Source organism: Dipteris shenzhenensis, chromosome 9, assembly GCF_047967505.1.
Source record: "Dipteris shenzhenensis isolate YYH24624 ecotype China chromosome 9, Dip_SZ_1.0, whole genome shotgun sequence".
Lineage (NCBI taxonomy): Eukaryota > Viridiplantae > Streptophyta > Polypodiopsida > Gleicheniales > Dipteridaceae > Dipteris > Dipteris shenzhenensis.
In genome coordinates this window covers 37,129,625-37,146,506 of record NC_141604.1, presented here as the reverse complement: position 1 = coordinate 37,146,506, position 16,882 = coordinate 37,129,625, and the positions used below count along the sequence as shown (strand labels likewise).

Sequence of the window (16,882 nt, the reverse complement as noted above, 5' to 3'; positions counted from 1 at the left end):
GAAAGGTATTTAAAAAAGCCCTCTGTAACCACATTTTATCTATTTATATACCCCTACTATGAATCAATAATTATATCCCTTCAATAAATTTAAAATTTGAGAAGCCTATATTTTTTGCCCTCCTCTTGTACATTTCAGTGTAAGTTGAAAAAGACGCTACTTTTGAGAAATTGTATTGTATAATTTAATAAAATGGCACAAACTTATAAGAAGATGGCTTGAACTTTAACCTTGTGTTAATCTAATGGGAGTTTTTATATTAAATATGATGCATGTAGTAGCAATATGTTGATGTAGTGCAAGTGTTTATATTCAATATGATGCATGCACTAGCATCATGTTGCCTATATGCCACTCTCTATATTAGGAAAAGATAGTGTTTATCATCTCATCATAAAGGCATGCAACTTAATCATGTTAAGTGCACAAAGTTATTAAGCTTATTATCACTCAATCCATATCTTTTTCTCAATTTATGTCGCTTTACTTTTCTTTAAGCTAAATGCTTTCATATTTATGTATTTGCATCACTTTTTTCTAAATTTTTGAATATCCTAACTTCCAAACCATATGCTAGATGCATATGATATAAAAGAAAAATTTGTAGAATGATGAAATATTATAGCTTCTTTATTGAATTTAGATCTTAATTATTAATGCATCTGACAATTTTTCAGTTTGGAAAGCACCCTTTATTCCATTTCTACTATATTTCAATTCAAACTTTTGAAGGACCCATGCTCCCCTCACAATTTTGAGACCATGTGTAAATAAAATAATGAGCTATTTTGGCAGATATAATTGGAATGCGTGGATCTTTAAGGGAAGCCATAGACCACCTGTACATTGGATGCATAGTTTTTTGGATATAGTCTATTCTTCGTTTAGTAGTCCTTTAGAGTTTTATAATCCATCTTTTGCTGCACAATATGGAATTTCACACGAAGGTTTAGTGAGAGATTTGGGATGTTTCAAGCTTCGATGAGATCCATATCACACTTGCATTGATTGCACAATTTGGTAGATAAATTCTATTTTGTAGATGCTCAATTTGATATTTAGACTCTAGCATACAACCGAGGGTCACAAGCTATAGCCAAATTTCATCAAAAGTACCAAATGAAAAGGTAGAGTTGAATCCAAAGAACAAGCATATTGATATCTAAAAATAGATACAAGTTACAACCAAGACTTGTCATCAAGAGTTTAATCAAAACCTTAGACTTAGACGTGGCAAAAAATTAGCTAGAGATAGCTAGATTAAAGGTTGTTACAGAGGCTTCTCCTCCTCATTGATGGATCCTTGAATGACCTCAGCTGGATAACATGGAGGATGTGAAATTGTCTTGTTTATAGTGTAAAGATTATAGCCAAGGGAGGGCCCTAAAACAGGCCACTTGGCTTCCAAATTTGACCCTCCATCCAGTATTTCCCTGTTTATTCACCAATAAGAATTAATGTTAGATAAAGCTAGAAAATGTTTGCACTCAAGTTTATCTAAATTACTTGACTTACAAAAAATATAGAATTATATCTCAAGAAAAGTTTGTATTCCAGTTTATCTTAAGGTATTTGACTTACAAAAAATGTAGAATTTTGCCTCAAGAACTAGCCCAACTCCTTATGCGATACATGTGACATATCATTATTTGAAACCAAAATTAGCCAAGGATGATCCTTAGATGATCTAGCTCATTATAAGACATTTTGGAAAGTTTCACCTTGCATGAAAAATGCAAAGTAAACTTACCTAGCACTTTTCAAGAAGTCATTAAAAATTTTGTAGTCATTCTCATCTAGCTAGTACTTGTCTGTTCTTACAATATATGTCAAATTTGCTAATGCAATAATTGTTTCAATGTCCACCATGTTTAAGTCTGTCAAATCATAAGTAAACATTTGTGCTCCTTTTGCCCTTTGATACCATCCAAGCTGAACTTCCAAACCTTGGGGCCTATCTGCTAAATCAAAGCCACGCTTATAATCCACGTACCTCCCTCCGACTTTCTTCCTCATCTTTTGAACCCTTCCTAAGTACCATGTACCATGAGTTGCATCCATCTTCCTCATGATTGTAGATTTGCCATTTCTTTTCATGTGTTGATTTCCTTGTCCTTTTGTGTCATCATGAAAGTATATAGCATAGTCACAACCTATGCCAAATAAATTTCCATTTGATGATTGTGCTTTTGCTTCATGGTTGAAGTAAACACCTTGCTTCACCCTTGTGAGTTTATCTTTTGACAAGGTTGGACATCCATTGAGTTGGCTCACCAATGTTGACTTGAAAATAAACTTTCTGTCCACCTCTACAATGGGGCTAATGTTTTTCTTAGGGGGTGTGTTTCTTGTTTCCTTCAAAATGTCATCAATTTCATGGCTTATCTCACTAAGTGCAATAACCTCTTCACTTTCATTGCTATTATCGTCCATAGATTCTTCTTCACCACATGGCTCCACAAAGTCATCATTCTCATCATCTTCTCCCATTTCAGCATCTAGCTTACACCATGTAGACCCTGCATCCCCAGCCAAGGTTGAAACCACAATTTCAAGTCTTCAGCCTTGCTAGGTTTCAAATCCAAAGACTCACATAGTATGTGAGCTTGTTGTAAGCCCTCCTTCAATGCACCAATCATCTTTTCATTAAAAGAAACACTTTCATAGTCACCTAGATTTTCTTCAATCATCCCTTCTTGTTTGTTCAAATGTTTCCATATATGCTCTTGCTTTTTATGAGCCCTAGAGAAAGTTAGACCATTTTGAGCACACTCATGCATGGCAATTTTATTCAAGCTACCAATGCTATGTAGAAGATCTCCAAGATCAAATGCTCTTTCTTGCCCAATCATGCCTCCAACTTTACTAAAATAGATTTCAGTAGCATCAGAATCGATAAGATGTAGTGGACACTTCAGATTAGGATAAAAATCTCGAAACATCTTTATGAGCAATACAACAAAATGACAAGAAAGTATGCAGTCCGTATAAGCCTCCTTACTGATGAAATTTTTCTTCAAGGTGTAGGTTGGATGGTGATGAATCCATAGTCGCCAAATTTTGAAAAAGAAAACTACCTTGGCTGCAAGCACCAACGCTCCTTCAAGATCAAATATGGTGACAAGAAAATTTCAATATAATTAGCAACAATCATCAAATAGGCCTCAATCCCTTTCATACTTCTTTCTTTTTTTTGAAGTTTTCTCAAACATTTCTGTACTTGTCTACTTGCAATCCTTTGAGTTGCTCCCCAATTTTGTCGATCATTTCTTTGAATATCTCCATCTTATAGCTTGTGCTCCTCAATTGAAAAAGAATTATAAATAATAGATACATGATTTAGTGTGATCCAAACACATCCAATTGCTAGTTGTCGAGTAGGACTATCAAGTGGGCTTGTAAGTTTCTTTCCACAGTGTACAAAGTCTTGATCATGAAGGCCATACACATTTCCTCCTACAATTTTTGCTCTCAAATTCCATCCACACCAATTGATGGCAAAAGGCTGTTCGCTTTTCTCCAAATAGTCTTCAAGCATCAACTTTCATCTTCTACTATCTCCATCTGAAGCATGTCCAATTATGGGTCCAACTTTATCTTTCAGGTTTGCATTGCACATGGTCTCCAAAAGATTCCATTGGTTCCTTACAAAATCACTACCAAAACGATTGCATGTGCAATGCACAATCAAAGCCAATCGTGGAAGAAGATCATGAAGAGGATCAACAATCAAAAGTCTAGCATAATGACCTATGATATGATTTTGAAAGGCATCTATAATATTCGAGTATCCTTGTGAGCCTTCACCAACAACAATGGAGTCATTTGATGAGCATTGATGATGTTCTCCTTTCTTTCCACAAAACCCAATAAGAGTGTCATCTTTTGCATTCCATCTACACAATACGATTATAGAGTTTAATAACTTCCTCATCTTTTTGAGAGATTTCCAAACATGGAAATTATAAATATCTTGATGATATAGATAAAAGTAGAATGCATACAAAGCTAAAATTACCTTATTCGACGCTTAATGGTTGTATCATCTTCCACTATGATAACTGAAACTGAGGGAGGAGTTGGAGAGGATGATGGAGGTGGAGGAGCTAGGGAGGGAGTTAGAATTTGTCCCAGATATTTCTGAAGGTGAGGAGGTATATGGTGTTGGAATGCTAACTGTGCCAACTTCCAAATGCTCAAGCGGGGCCCGTTTCGGTGGTTTAGGAGCTTGAGGTTTGAGCTGCAAGCTCTCGATGGGACTAATAATGCTTTGGACGTCAGCTCCGTTGATAGATTTTACAACCTCGAGTCCAGTTTCGGTTAAGCGATGGCTGATGTCAACTGGAATGCACAGAGCTGAAGGCGCCCCCCCTCGGGGGGAAGCTGTGGAATTGTCTATTGTTGGGCTAGATCCCACAATATCGAAAGAAACAGTAGATGCAGAGGCCTCTATTGCGTCTGCGTCACAGCACCTCCAGTGTGGGTAATTTTTGCTTCTGATGCTCGGCCGTGCATTGAAGAAGAAACCTTTTGCAGTTGTAAGACTTGATTGTGACTTGGCGCCTTTCAAACTCGAATAACTGCATTTCTTTGAAGAAAAAGCATTGGCACCGAACCCTTGAATTGGATCGTCAAATGACTTTTTGTACCGCTCAGGACAAATTTGAGAACTCACAAAAGTTAAGCCACGAGCACAAGTAACATGCAAGGAGAGTCAAGAGTAGAGAACTCAGAGCTAAAAGGAAACGCATGCAAGCCTGAGAGCTGAAAGACGAGAGGACCTCAAGAGAGAGTTGAGAGTAGAGAACTCACAAAAGTGAGAAGGAGGAGGAAGAAAAGTGAGAAGAGGGAGGAAGAGGGCCTCAGAAGTCAGGGCTGATGAGGGGGATCCAAGGTGAGGAGGAGGATCCAAGGCGAGGAGGAAGTCCTAAGAGATAATGTTATGAGAAATTAGAATAATAATAAGATTTATTAGAAGGTCCATTGGACCCTCAGCCTTGGATAATAATATGATTTATTAGAAGGCCCATTGGACCCTTAGCCCTTCTTTTGATAATCTCATGATTTAGTCACTCTTCTTACCATGAAGGGTTAAATTGAAGATCCCTCTTCTTTTGATAGCTAAATTTTTTTACACTCCTTCTCTGAAGAGCAAAATGGGCTCAGAAGGGTCTCAAAGGCTTCAAATTTGAGGCTTGGTTCACACACATGAAAGACCAAACATCAACACTCCCTCATCACTCAATGGTGTACATCATACAAAGAAAGTTTCAATGTTCTCACAAGGCAAGGCTTTTAGGATACGTCTACTGTGTTCTCCAAGAAATAGTTTACAATCCCAATTCCATAATGTTTTGATGTTGAATCCTTGGGTTCTTTCCAATGTAATGGAAATTCGATCATAAAAAAATATCATCATGGGATCATCCTCAGACTACTCTAAGATCTAACATGAAATCAGTATACTCCAAGATTTGTCACAAACCATCTCATCCATGTAGCCTCATGTCCAATTTCAAAAATCTTGAATACTATACTATCACCTTCAACAACCTCCATCTGAAACTTTGTAGCATTAAATGCCATTGATTTGAGTATCTAGATCCTTTAGGATTTGATCAAGCAATTTGAACATAAAATCTCTTAGATCTTGGTAGTATAACCCTTTCTCAAAGTGTGAATTTCGTTCAATAACATTATTCCATCCATTCTTTAAAGGATGATTAGTCATATGCTTGACAATAGTGCACTTTAGATAGAGTAAAACTAGCATGCTCATCAATATTTTGAACCTCATCATTCACCACAAAATCTTGTCTCCTATATCAAGAGCATTGCTCAATGTATTATGGTGAACTTCATATGCTACATCTTTGCTTGAACTTTGAAGGATCACCAACATCACAATCGCTTGAAGGATCACAACAAAATCACAAATTTCAAGAGCATCGCTCAACACATCATGGTGAACTTGATATGTTGCATCTTTGATTGAAGGATCATAAACATGACAATCACTTGATGGAACTAGTGTGATATGTTCCCAACATGAAAGGGGTGCTTTGTTAGAACACATCTTCTGCGTACCTTGAAAGCATACATTATAGTAGCATGATCTAAGTGGTGCTAAGTGCTCGCTAAGTGTTGAAGAGTACCCATTAACAAAATGAAGGGAAAGAGTGTTAGGAATGGAATCATAGCTCCATAAGACATCTCTATTCACATTTTGTTCTTTTACTTCCTAGAAAAAGTATTCAAAATCTCTGCCTTTTAGGAGATATAAAGTGTCAGCCTCCATTTTATGCTAGCCTATAGGAATGTCACAACATCACTAGCACGTTATAGCTTTGCACCACCTTGCTTTATATTTTTATGAGTCAACATTCTATTTACAATGGCCCTTGCACTATTGTGCTCTCCCTTGCCATGTCCAGGTCTAAGAAAGTTCCAAATCATGCAAAAGCTAGTGAGACTAATATACATGGACATGAATAGTGAACTACAAAGGTCTACATGCTTTGAATTGGGAGGCTATGCCATCAAACCAAACTCAATGTTCCTTTACAAGTAATTACAATCATTCATGGTGTAACATAAAGCAATGTTATATGAACAAATTTTTGTGCTTCTTATCATTTTAAATGTAGAAGGTTATAAATATAGGGAAATGTTATGTAGAAGGTTATATACAGGGTAAGGTGGTACTCTTTTTCCACTTTAAAGTGGTCAAGTTTTGTTGTGTCCAAAAGGTACACAAGTGGGAGAACCTTTGGAGATTCAAACTGTACATGCTCAGGATCAATGTCGTAGAAGCTTGCAATAACATCATGTAGTAGAATTGTCCTTGAGCCCATTCAAATGTTCTTTCAAACACACTTTATCCGCTTTGCAGAGCTTGACATTAGGTTACTAAATTGCCACTATCTCAAAGCATAGCTTAAAAGATACAATTGGAGTCCTCTGTGTGTGTGTGTGTGTGTGTGTGTGTGTGTGTGTGTGTGTGTGTGTGTGTGTGTGTGTGCACGTGTCTCGTTGAATCCAACTACTTATCATGACTACGAGGGCTAGTGAGCACATTAAAAATTTGAGCTACCCATCAACAAATTGTGACTGCTCTTACACATCATCCTAGATGAGACAATATTTAAAAAATCAATTTTAATTTGGATCTGTGAATAAACACACCCTACCTGTTAATTTAAAAATGGTGTATAAAATTACCTATGCTATAAATGTATTTCTGTAAGTCTTGAGAATTAAAATACCCCTCATTTTGAACTCTCATAGTATACTTACATTTCCTAGATGGACCCCTCGAGACTGCCATGTTAACTCCCTAATATGAAAGTATGAACTTACTGTGCATCCACAATGATGCTCATAGGGATAATAACCATTGTTGTCTTCCCTTTGTCTTTTGCGCTGGCCACCACTTGATGAGCCTTGGCTCTACATTTCACCCTCGCATGTTCACCCCTCCCTTATCTTCTCGGTGCACATTGGCTTTACTAAAAACACGTATCCTACACAACCGTTTTGCCTCCCTCCTCTCTGGGTATTTGCTGACTAGCGCTTATTTAACCTTAGTACTTGCTCTACGTAGCTGCGCCTCCTGCATGGCATAGTCTCCCTCGTAGATAGTTTTTTCGAGACCCTTCTTGGCTCTACATAGCTGCGCCTCCTCCTCCATGCCATAGTCTCCCTTGTAGATAGCTTTTTCGAGATACTTCCTGGCTTATTCTTTTCCTTGGCATTAAAAACTATCATGCCCTGTCGAGTTCCTTTTGAAAAGGCATCCTCTTAATGCTAAAGCTTTATCCTTGCTCACTTTATTTTGTTCTTAATGGCTTTTTGTTGGAGATGTTGCACAGTCACGATTTTTGGCCTAGTCAACCTTATGGTTGACTATAGCTTAACTAAAGTTATTTGCCTATGACTTTTTTACTTTGGTGAATCTTAAGTGCCTTAGGTTGTGTTTAACTCTTTTTTGCTGCTTGTTTTAACTTAGATTTCTAGTTATTCCCACACCTTAATTAACTACAGTTTCCGTTAAGTTCCTTCGGAATTACATAAATGAATTATTTGGCCTAACTTTTTTAATTTGTTCTAGAGAGTTTTTAAGAAAAATGTTTAATGCTTTAGTTAATATTTACACTTTAGGTTTAGTTAATTTTTACATTAAATTTTTCTTAATAAAATGGTTCCAACTTTTTAGATCATTGATAGTCTTATGGTCCTTGACTATTATTCATGGGTGTGGAATAACCACTGTATGGAATATTTATTAATGGGACTATGAAATCTAAACACACACACACACTGATTTCCCAACTAGCCTTTGGTCGGGCTACTGCCATACATTTAATTCACATTGACTGGATAACTCTTTGTTATGAATAGTTTGTAGTCATGTTATCATTGGATAATTTTTGGCTTGAGATAAATACTTTTCAATAATTAATGGTTGGATTCCATTTAATTTGAGTAATAATTATTACTTTTTATGTGTAGAAACATGGATGCCACCCTAATATGAAATTGGGATATGTTTATACTATTGACATCACTTTTTTACACTTATCATATTGATCCATTTTTTTTCTACACGGTACTATGTGGGGAGTAAGTTCCACATGGTGGGCTTACTCCCTACCATGAAGTCTTACCCTCTGGGTTGGGGGTGGGCCACACACACACACACACACACACACACACACACACACACACACATTCCATACTTTACAAACACACACATTGGTCCCCACACCCCTGTCCTCACTCCCCACTTATAAATTACACAAAATGAACCCTCCACCTCAAAGCTTCTTTTTAATACAACCCCTTAACTTTGTTCCTTCCACTTTTATTCTCTGCCTTAACCATTCCTAATCAATAAAACTTTCCCTCCTTAATACTTTTATTTTTGTACTATTTAGCCCCTAGATAATAAACCCCTCCAACCCCTGTTAATACCCCCTTGTTTAATAAACCGCTCCAACCCCTTTTAATTCCCCTCTATTTATTTCTATTATTTTTTATTAAGGTCCTCCCCCTTATTTTTATTTTTAAATAAGAGTGTGATAAGATTTAGCTTGTTTTGTCAATGATTTTCTTGCTCTTAAGGTTTGCTAATCTTGACACTTAATGTATTTTCCTATTTAGTTTCTCACGTAATTGTTTCCACCCCTCCTTGTTCTTCTTTTTTACTTTATCGATTATATTTCCTTCCCCCCCTTTTTTTCTTTCCCCACTTCCCAACCAATTGTTTGCAATTTTGCCCCCTATTTTTACCTTCTCATTTTTTATTTCTTGGTTAATAATAAGCCTTGGTTACTTTTGATATTTTCCTTCATTTATAAGATTTTATTATGATTATTTGGTTTACTTGTTGTTTTCATTTTGGTAAAGATCCCCCAATTCGGAGGATCTGTGCTACATTTATTCCTGTATTGACTATTTGTTATTAAGTTTAATTTACTAAAAACCACTTCAGGCCAAAACTTTATGTGAGCTCCATGAAGTTCTCAGCATGTGGCCAAATTTGTATGGCCACAAGTTCATATCCCTTTTTTTTTCATGACAATGTTGTCTTCAAAAGCTTTGGCCACAAAGTCAAAACTTTTCTAGGTCTAGTTTGTGAGGAAATCTCTCAAGGGTAGAATTGGACATCTCATGAAGAATTGGCCATAACCTCAAATCTTCTCCATAATATTTGGCCACAAGGTCAAAATTTTCCTAGGTCTAGTTTGTGAGGAAATCTCTCATGAGTAGAATTGGACATCTCATGAAGAACTAGCCATAACCTCAAATCTTGTCCATAAATATTTGGCCACAAGGTCAACTTTGTGAGCAGGATGTTGTCCTCAAAAGCTTTGGCCACAAGGTTAAAACTTTTTTAGGTCTAGTTTGTGAGGAAATCTCTCAACGGTAGAATTGGATATCTCATGAAGAATTGGCCATAACGTCAAATCTTCTCCATAAATATTTGGCCACAAGGTCAAAACTTTGTGAGCAGGATGTTGCCCTCAAAAGATTTGCCCACAAGGTCAAAAATTTATGGGGACTCCATAAAATTTTTACCACGTGGCCAAATCTAAATGAGCACAAGGTCAAATATTTGTCAGGAGAGCGTTGTTCTCAAAATATTTGGCCACAAGGTCAAAATGTTTTCCCATCTTGCTTATGAGGGAACCCTCACAGATAGGTTTGGGCACCTCATAAAACATTAGGCCACAAGTTCAAACACATTACAATTTGGCTTGAATAACAAAACTTCATGCGGAGAGCATTTTCCCTCATAAATATTTAAACCACAAGGTCAAAACTTTCCCACATCCTGTTTATAATGGCATCCCTCAAGGATTGGATTGGTCACCTCATAAATATTTTTCTACAAGGTCAAAACTAATCTGCATCTTGGTTTAGGGGAGGTTATGCTTGGATGCTTCATAAACATTTGACCACAAGGTTAAATATTTCCATAAAGTTTTGGCCACAAGCTCAAAACCTTTCGGCAGCTTCTTGATGAGGTCACCCCTCAAGTCTTGGTTTGGACACCTTTAAAGATTTGGCCACAAGTTCAAAACTTTTCCATCAAAATTTGGCTACTGAACTTCTACATAAAGATTTTTCCACCAGGCCAAAACTTCCCCATGCTCCCATCAAGCTTTAGCTCTGGAAACTATCTCTTTCTCATCATAAATATTTGGCCACATGGTCAAATCTTATGTATGCATTATGGTCTTAAAATCACATATTCTCTATGCTTTATGATCATGAAATGAGAGAGAGAGAGAGAGAGAGAGATCTTCAAAATTTTTTGGCATGGCAATCTGACTCACTAACTAAGTGTTGTCCTTCTTCTTAGGTATCATGATGAAGAAATCCGATGTGGAGATATGGTTAATCTGATGGTTGACCATGAAGTTGTGGCTGTGGTGATGCTACATGCAACAAACCCAACTAACACATGCCATGGGAAGATGCTTGGCATTGGATGTCTATCAGTGTTAGTGGAGAAATGTCTTAATATTAGTGCAATTTTGCCATTCCCAACAGATGATGCATGCAAAATTTGTGATAGTTTTGTCAAGTGGAACAGTGCAAATGTAATGATGGTACTAAAAAACCATGTTGAAAATTTTGACCATGCTTAAAGTATATTTCTTTTGACCATGAAAACGAAAAAACTAGAGTCAACATTGCAATGTGATGAGGTGCTTCAAAATTATGATTGCATGGGGGTATGTGATAGCTAGAGAGAAATGAGATTGGTGCTATGGTAAGAGGGGAATAAACAATGCCTAGCACAATTTTCATCCTTCTAGCTTACCCATGTGAGGCAATTGATTTTGAACTACGAGGAGACCTTGACGTAGGTGTAGTGGTGGATAGGAGATACAATGCAAATGCATAATCAACATTGAGTGATGATCTAGAGTTTATCAATTTGGTAAGGTGGCCTATCAAGACATTAGCTTTAAGGATGAAAGACCATTGCTAGAGGTCGAAAACCTAAATGGTACCACATGTGAAGCACTCATGATTGCTAGAATGGAAAGGTCTATTAAGGATTTTATCCTTGGCAAGAATTCAGTATGTGTCAAAAACAGAACCTATTGTATGATAAATAGGAAGGCCAAGGATACCATATAAAAGGCTTCTACTTTGAGGCTATGTATGGGTAACATTTTGCAACTGATTATTGTGATAAAAAATGTGGTCAACTCACTAAGTGAGATTTGCAAATACTTTTTGGGGCTTAAATTTGGAAGAATGGACTAACTACAATTTTTTTGGGCTCATCAAATTGTGTTTATAGTGTGGGTACAAGAACATATAATTTTTCAATTAATAGAAAGGATGTGTGTGCAATGGCATTGTATGAGATATACAGCATCCCAAAGACCTCATTTTATAGATGAAGAATGCAGTATGAGCAAGGTGTGTAGACGGCCATCCATTGGAACAAAGGGGTACTAAGGAAAGCTTGGGATGACACCGAGATGGGAAGAGCAATGAAGTGTTTGCATGAATGCATACAAGTGCTAAACTCTCCCCAAAACTTAAAAATCCCACTAAGATATGCAACAAACGGCCAAGAAATTCAACGGTTGTCTTGGGAGGCGTCTTTGTGGTGTCAAAATATTATGCAAGCCTTACAAATAGTGGTTTATGAAAACCACCAATATGAGTATTTTGTCAAAGGAGGGGTCTTTGTGATGTAACAGATTATGCAAGACTTTCAAAGGATGTTTTTAAACACCACCAATATAAGTAGTGTCAAGCTCATACCATGTGAATGAATATTTTATTTCATAAACATGATCATCACACCATGCTCAATAAATGGGGCTTTACAGTTAATAACATTTGTAATTCTAGAAAAAATTATATTTCACAGAGAGTTCCATTTTAACGAAAGTCCCAAACTTAATAGGAATTTTCTCATTTGGGAATTCCCAAAGTATTCAAAAATTCCCAAATTTCGTGTTCTATGAAGGTCATTGAAATCAAAAGTAATGAAAGCATGAATTATTTCCCTATAAATTTTAGCAATTTAATAAAACTTTCTCTAAATTCCAAATGTAGAGATTGGCACCAGCGCCATTCTCCACAATCCCACATGGAGAATGGCATTGCTGCTATTAGCCAGAAAAGAAATCAGGACAAGAGGCTAGACACTAAGCATGGGGACGCTCAAGGGCCATACAGGAAAGGAGAACGTGAGGGCAAAACGTTATCATGGGAGGGGAAATGGGATTAGAAGGGGAGGGAATGAACAGCGAGACTATGGCACAAGGGGAAAGGGAGAGGGGGAAGAGAAGCATGTACATGATGGGAGGAGGAATGTAAAGATGGAGACATCAAGGGAAGAGGACCATGCTTTATTTGAAAGAAAGGATGAGAGGGAAATATCAAAGTACTAGCTAGGTGGCTTTACAAGAATAAGCGTGTCTCATCAAGGAATAGCCCCCTCCTTTTATAGCCAAAAGAGGGGCTCTCTCCCAATAAATGCATCCTCCCACATGTATGGTGTGTGTGGAAAAGTCTCCCATGTGGGCTAGGTGGTTACACACTCTCAATTGTGTGCGACAACCCTTTGCCTCAATTTTCCACATAAATCAAGCCCCATATCACAAGTCTATGATACTCCCTTGGTTTCTTCCCAATTTTATAATATGTTCAAACCTCTAGGAGGACAAGTGGAGGGTTGGCACAAGGAATCTTGCCACCTCATCCTACTTTCCCCATTATTTATATTGCATCCTTGGACTATCTATACCTCCCCCACATGGGCCTATCCTATATGGAGGGAATAACCCAATATAATATCCATCTCCACCTATTTTATATTACTTCTCCCATGGACTTTGAGCCATATCTCACTAAATGCAGCCTAGGTGGAGGGGTGGCACATGGAGGAGCCATGCCACCTTACATTTTATAATATTACTACCATGGATTATGTACAACACACCTTATGGGTCCTCTTACGTGGAAGGGTGGCACATGGTCATGCCCTGCCACCTCAACCCTGGGCCCTATGCACACCATATTTTATTATACTATTGCCACACATACAAACACACACTGATATTTATGCCTTTTTTCTTAGACAAATTTATCCATAACAGTTCCCCCCCCCCTAGGCAGGGAATGCATAGCATTTCCATGCCTGGGTCCATCACGCACAAAGAAAGGCTTGAGGTAACGCTTGTTGATCACCTTCTTGCCATATGGTTCATGCAGCTCCTGAACTTGTACAGACCCATTGCTACGTTCCTTGATGACTTTGTATGGACCGGTCCACAGTGGCAAAAACTTCTTATCCATTTGGTGGTCGAATTTGTTATCAAAGCATAGCACAACATCCCCCTCAGCAAAATATCTTTCCCATCCCTTGCGAATCTTAGCATCCAAGCGGGACTTTTGTCGATTCTTTTGGATCTCTGTTTGATGTAGGGCAAGGCGTTGGGTTTCATCTAGCTTCTCAAGTTGCACCAATCGGGCCTCTACATGTTCATCTTCTGTCATCCTCTATTTTTGTGCCAATCTCAAAGCTGGAATCTCTATCTCTAGTGGTAAAATGGCCTCAGTACCATATACCAACTCAAAAGGAGTGTGACCTGTAGATGTTTTATGCATGATGTTGTAAGCCCATATGGCTTCAGTGACCTTCTGATCCCACTGGCTCCTGTTCCTTGTGGCCATTTTTCCTATGGTTTTACAAAGGAGGCCATTGGTCTGCTCCGTTTGACCCATGGATGCTGGATAATAGATGCTAGAAGTGCGATGATCAATACCCATGCGATCCATGAGTAACTCCACTTCTTCATTTAAGAATGGACTCCCATGGTCAAAGACTATTTCCATGGGTGTCCCAAACCTTGTGCAGATACGTTCAAATATGAAATTTGATGCCTTACCATTTGCAGCGGGGAGGGCGATAGCTTTAGCCCACTTAGTGACATACTGAGTGGCTACCAAAAGATACTTCGTTTTGCGGGTGGTCATGGGCAAGAGCCCGACAAAATCTATTCCCCACTTCTGAAATGGATGGATGGACATCACTGGGTGATGTTGCCTAGGACGCAAATCCTTCCTACCAAAGAATTGACATGGTTCACAGGTTTTGCAATACAAAGTGACATCCTTGAACAAGGTCGGCCAATAGTATCCAGCATGTAAAATCTTCTTAGCTGTATAGTCACTGGCATAGTGGCCTCCACAAAATCCATCATGATAATGCTTCAATACCTTAGGCACTTCATCTGCATCAATGGCCCGTCTTAGTACCCCATCCATGCCTTGATGGTACAACACCCCATCAAGGAGGGTGTAGTGCCTACTATCTCTGCGGATCTTCTTTCTCTCATAGCTAGTACTTTTTGGAGGAAAGGAGAAAGCCGTCAGAAACCTGTAGATACCACCATACCATGGATCCCCAACTTCTATGGCCGCTACAAAGGTTACATCAAGGCACTCCTCTAAATCAATCAAAGCATTCTTTAAGTTGGAACAACCCCCTTTTACAATTTTGAAAGCAAAATCATATTCTTGTAGAACTGCCAACCATTTGGCCAACCGGCCCATGGGATTTGGTGATTGAAGAACCTGCTTTGCAAGACCAGTGCTAGTGAGTATAATGAAGGACTTTCTAGCCACATAATGCTTAAATTTCTCAATGCAAAACACCAAAGACAAGGCATGCTTGTCAGCCTCCGAATAGCGTCGCTCAGTGTTGAGCAATTGTCGAGAAGCAAATCGAATGGGATACATGAACCGATTGTCCCCTTGCTGGAGAAGAATAACTGCCAGAGTGTGCTCACCAAATCCAGGATTGATATAGAAAGTCTTTGACCAATCTAGATTGTGTAGAATGGGTTCTGAAGCCAGAGCATTCTTGATTTGTGCAAACCCATGATCACAATCCTCATCCCAAGAGAAATCAACCCCATCTTTTAATAGCATAGTCATGGGTCGTGTCAAAGCGAAGTGGCGATAGTATCCTGCTAGATTGACAAATGAGCGTACCTGACATTTGGTTGTTGGCGGGGAGAGCTTGAGGATAGCTTCTACCTTCTCGGGGTCAGGCTTGATGCCCTTGGATGAGACAATATGTCCCAGTAACCTCCCTTGAGTGGCTCCAATGGTGCATTTCTCAGGGTTGAGACTGCCATTTGCATCATTGACCCTTTGGAAGGCCAATCTAACCTTCATGACGTGCTCCTTACGTGATGAGAATATACAGAAATCATCTAAAAACACCTCCAAGAAATCCCCCAAATAAGGAGCAAACACCATCTGCATAAATCTTTGAAAGGTAGCAGGAGCATTGGTGAGGCCAAACAGCATTACTTTGAATGCAAATGTCCCCCGGGGTGTGGCAAATGTGGTTTTAAGCACATCTTCTTTGACAATTCTGATTTGATAAAACCCAGAGTAACCATCATAGAAAGTATACATCTCATGACCACTTACCTTCTCAAGAATGAGGTCTTGAAAGGGCAGAGGATGATGATCCCTCTTGGTGGTTGCATTGAGTTTCTTATAGTCGATGCAGACCCACCACTTGTTGTTTTTCTTTGGGGTGACTACCACTGGTGAAACCCATTTAGTATTGTGAACTGGAACAATAAACCCAGCTTCCATAAGTTTCTGAAACTCTGAGCACAAAGCATCGGTCTGCAGGGGCCCTAATCTCTGATACTTCTGAGCCACAGGCTTCGCATCAGGCTTCAGCTCTATCTTGTGCTCTATGGCAGTCACATGGTGAAGGTGGCAGTAGCTAGTTGCGAAAAGGTCAGGGAAATCTTTGAACATTTCTAGGAATTCATCTTTCTCACTTGGAGTGAGGTCTGGGGAAAGTATAGATTCAAGCTGTTGAGGACTAGCTGTTACCTTTTCTGCAGGTGGCAAGGTTGGAGACACCCCCATCATGTAAACTTTCTCATCTGAGAACTCCTCCCCCCCGTCTGATCCTTCCATTGATTCAGACACCGAGGACGAGATAGTATCACTGTTTTGCTCCTCTTCTTCTTCTGGTTTCGTGGCACCTGGTTGCATTGGGATCTTCTCCTTAGAAGCACTAAAAGACATGTGTCTTGTCTTCTAATAGCTGACTGCATCACTCTTTCTCAACCATGGTCTCCCAAGTATGGCTGGGTAACTCCTGCCTGTATCTTTGATGTCCACTACATAGAAATTGACGGTGGTGGTCAACCCATTGACAGTGATGGGCAAATCCTCAATGACTCCCAGGGTGGCGAGTCGTCATCCATCTGCTACCTTGATTCGAGTGGAGGAACGCCTTGTGCATTTCAAATTCAATTTCTTCATGATTCGGGGCACCATGATATTACATGCAGCTCCCCCATCA

General features: G+C 38.8%; 1 pseudogene; it reads right to left on the bottom strand.

Annotated features, from left to right (window-relative positions):
- Positions 1 to 1,746: 1,746 nt before the first annotated feature.
- Positions 1,747 to 3,538, bottom strand: LOC147898588 (uncharacterized; annotated as a pseudogene).
- Positions 3,539 to 16,882: the final 13,344 nt, after the last annotated feature.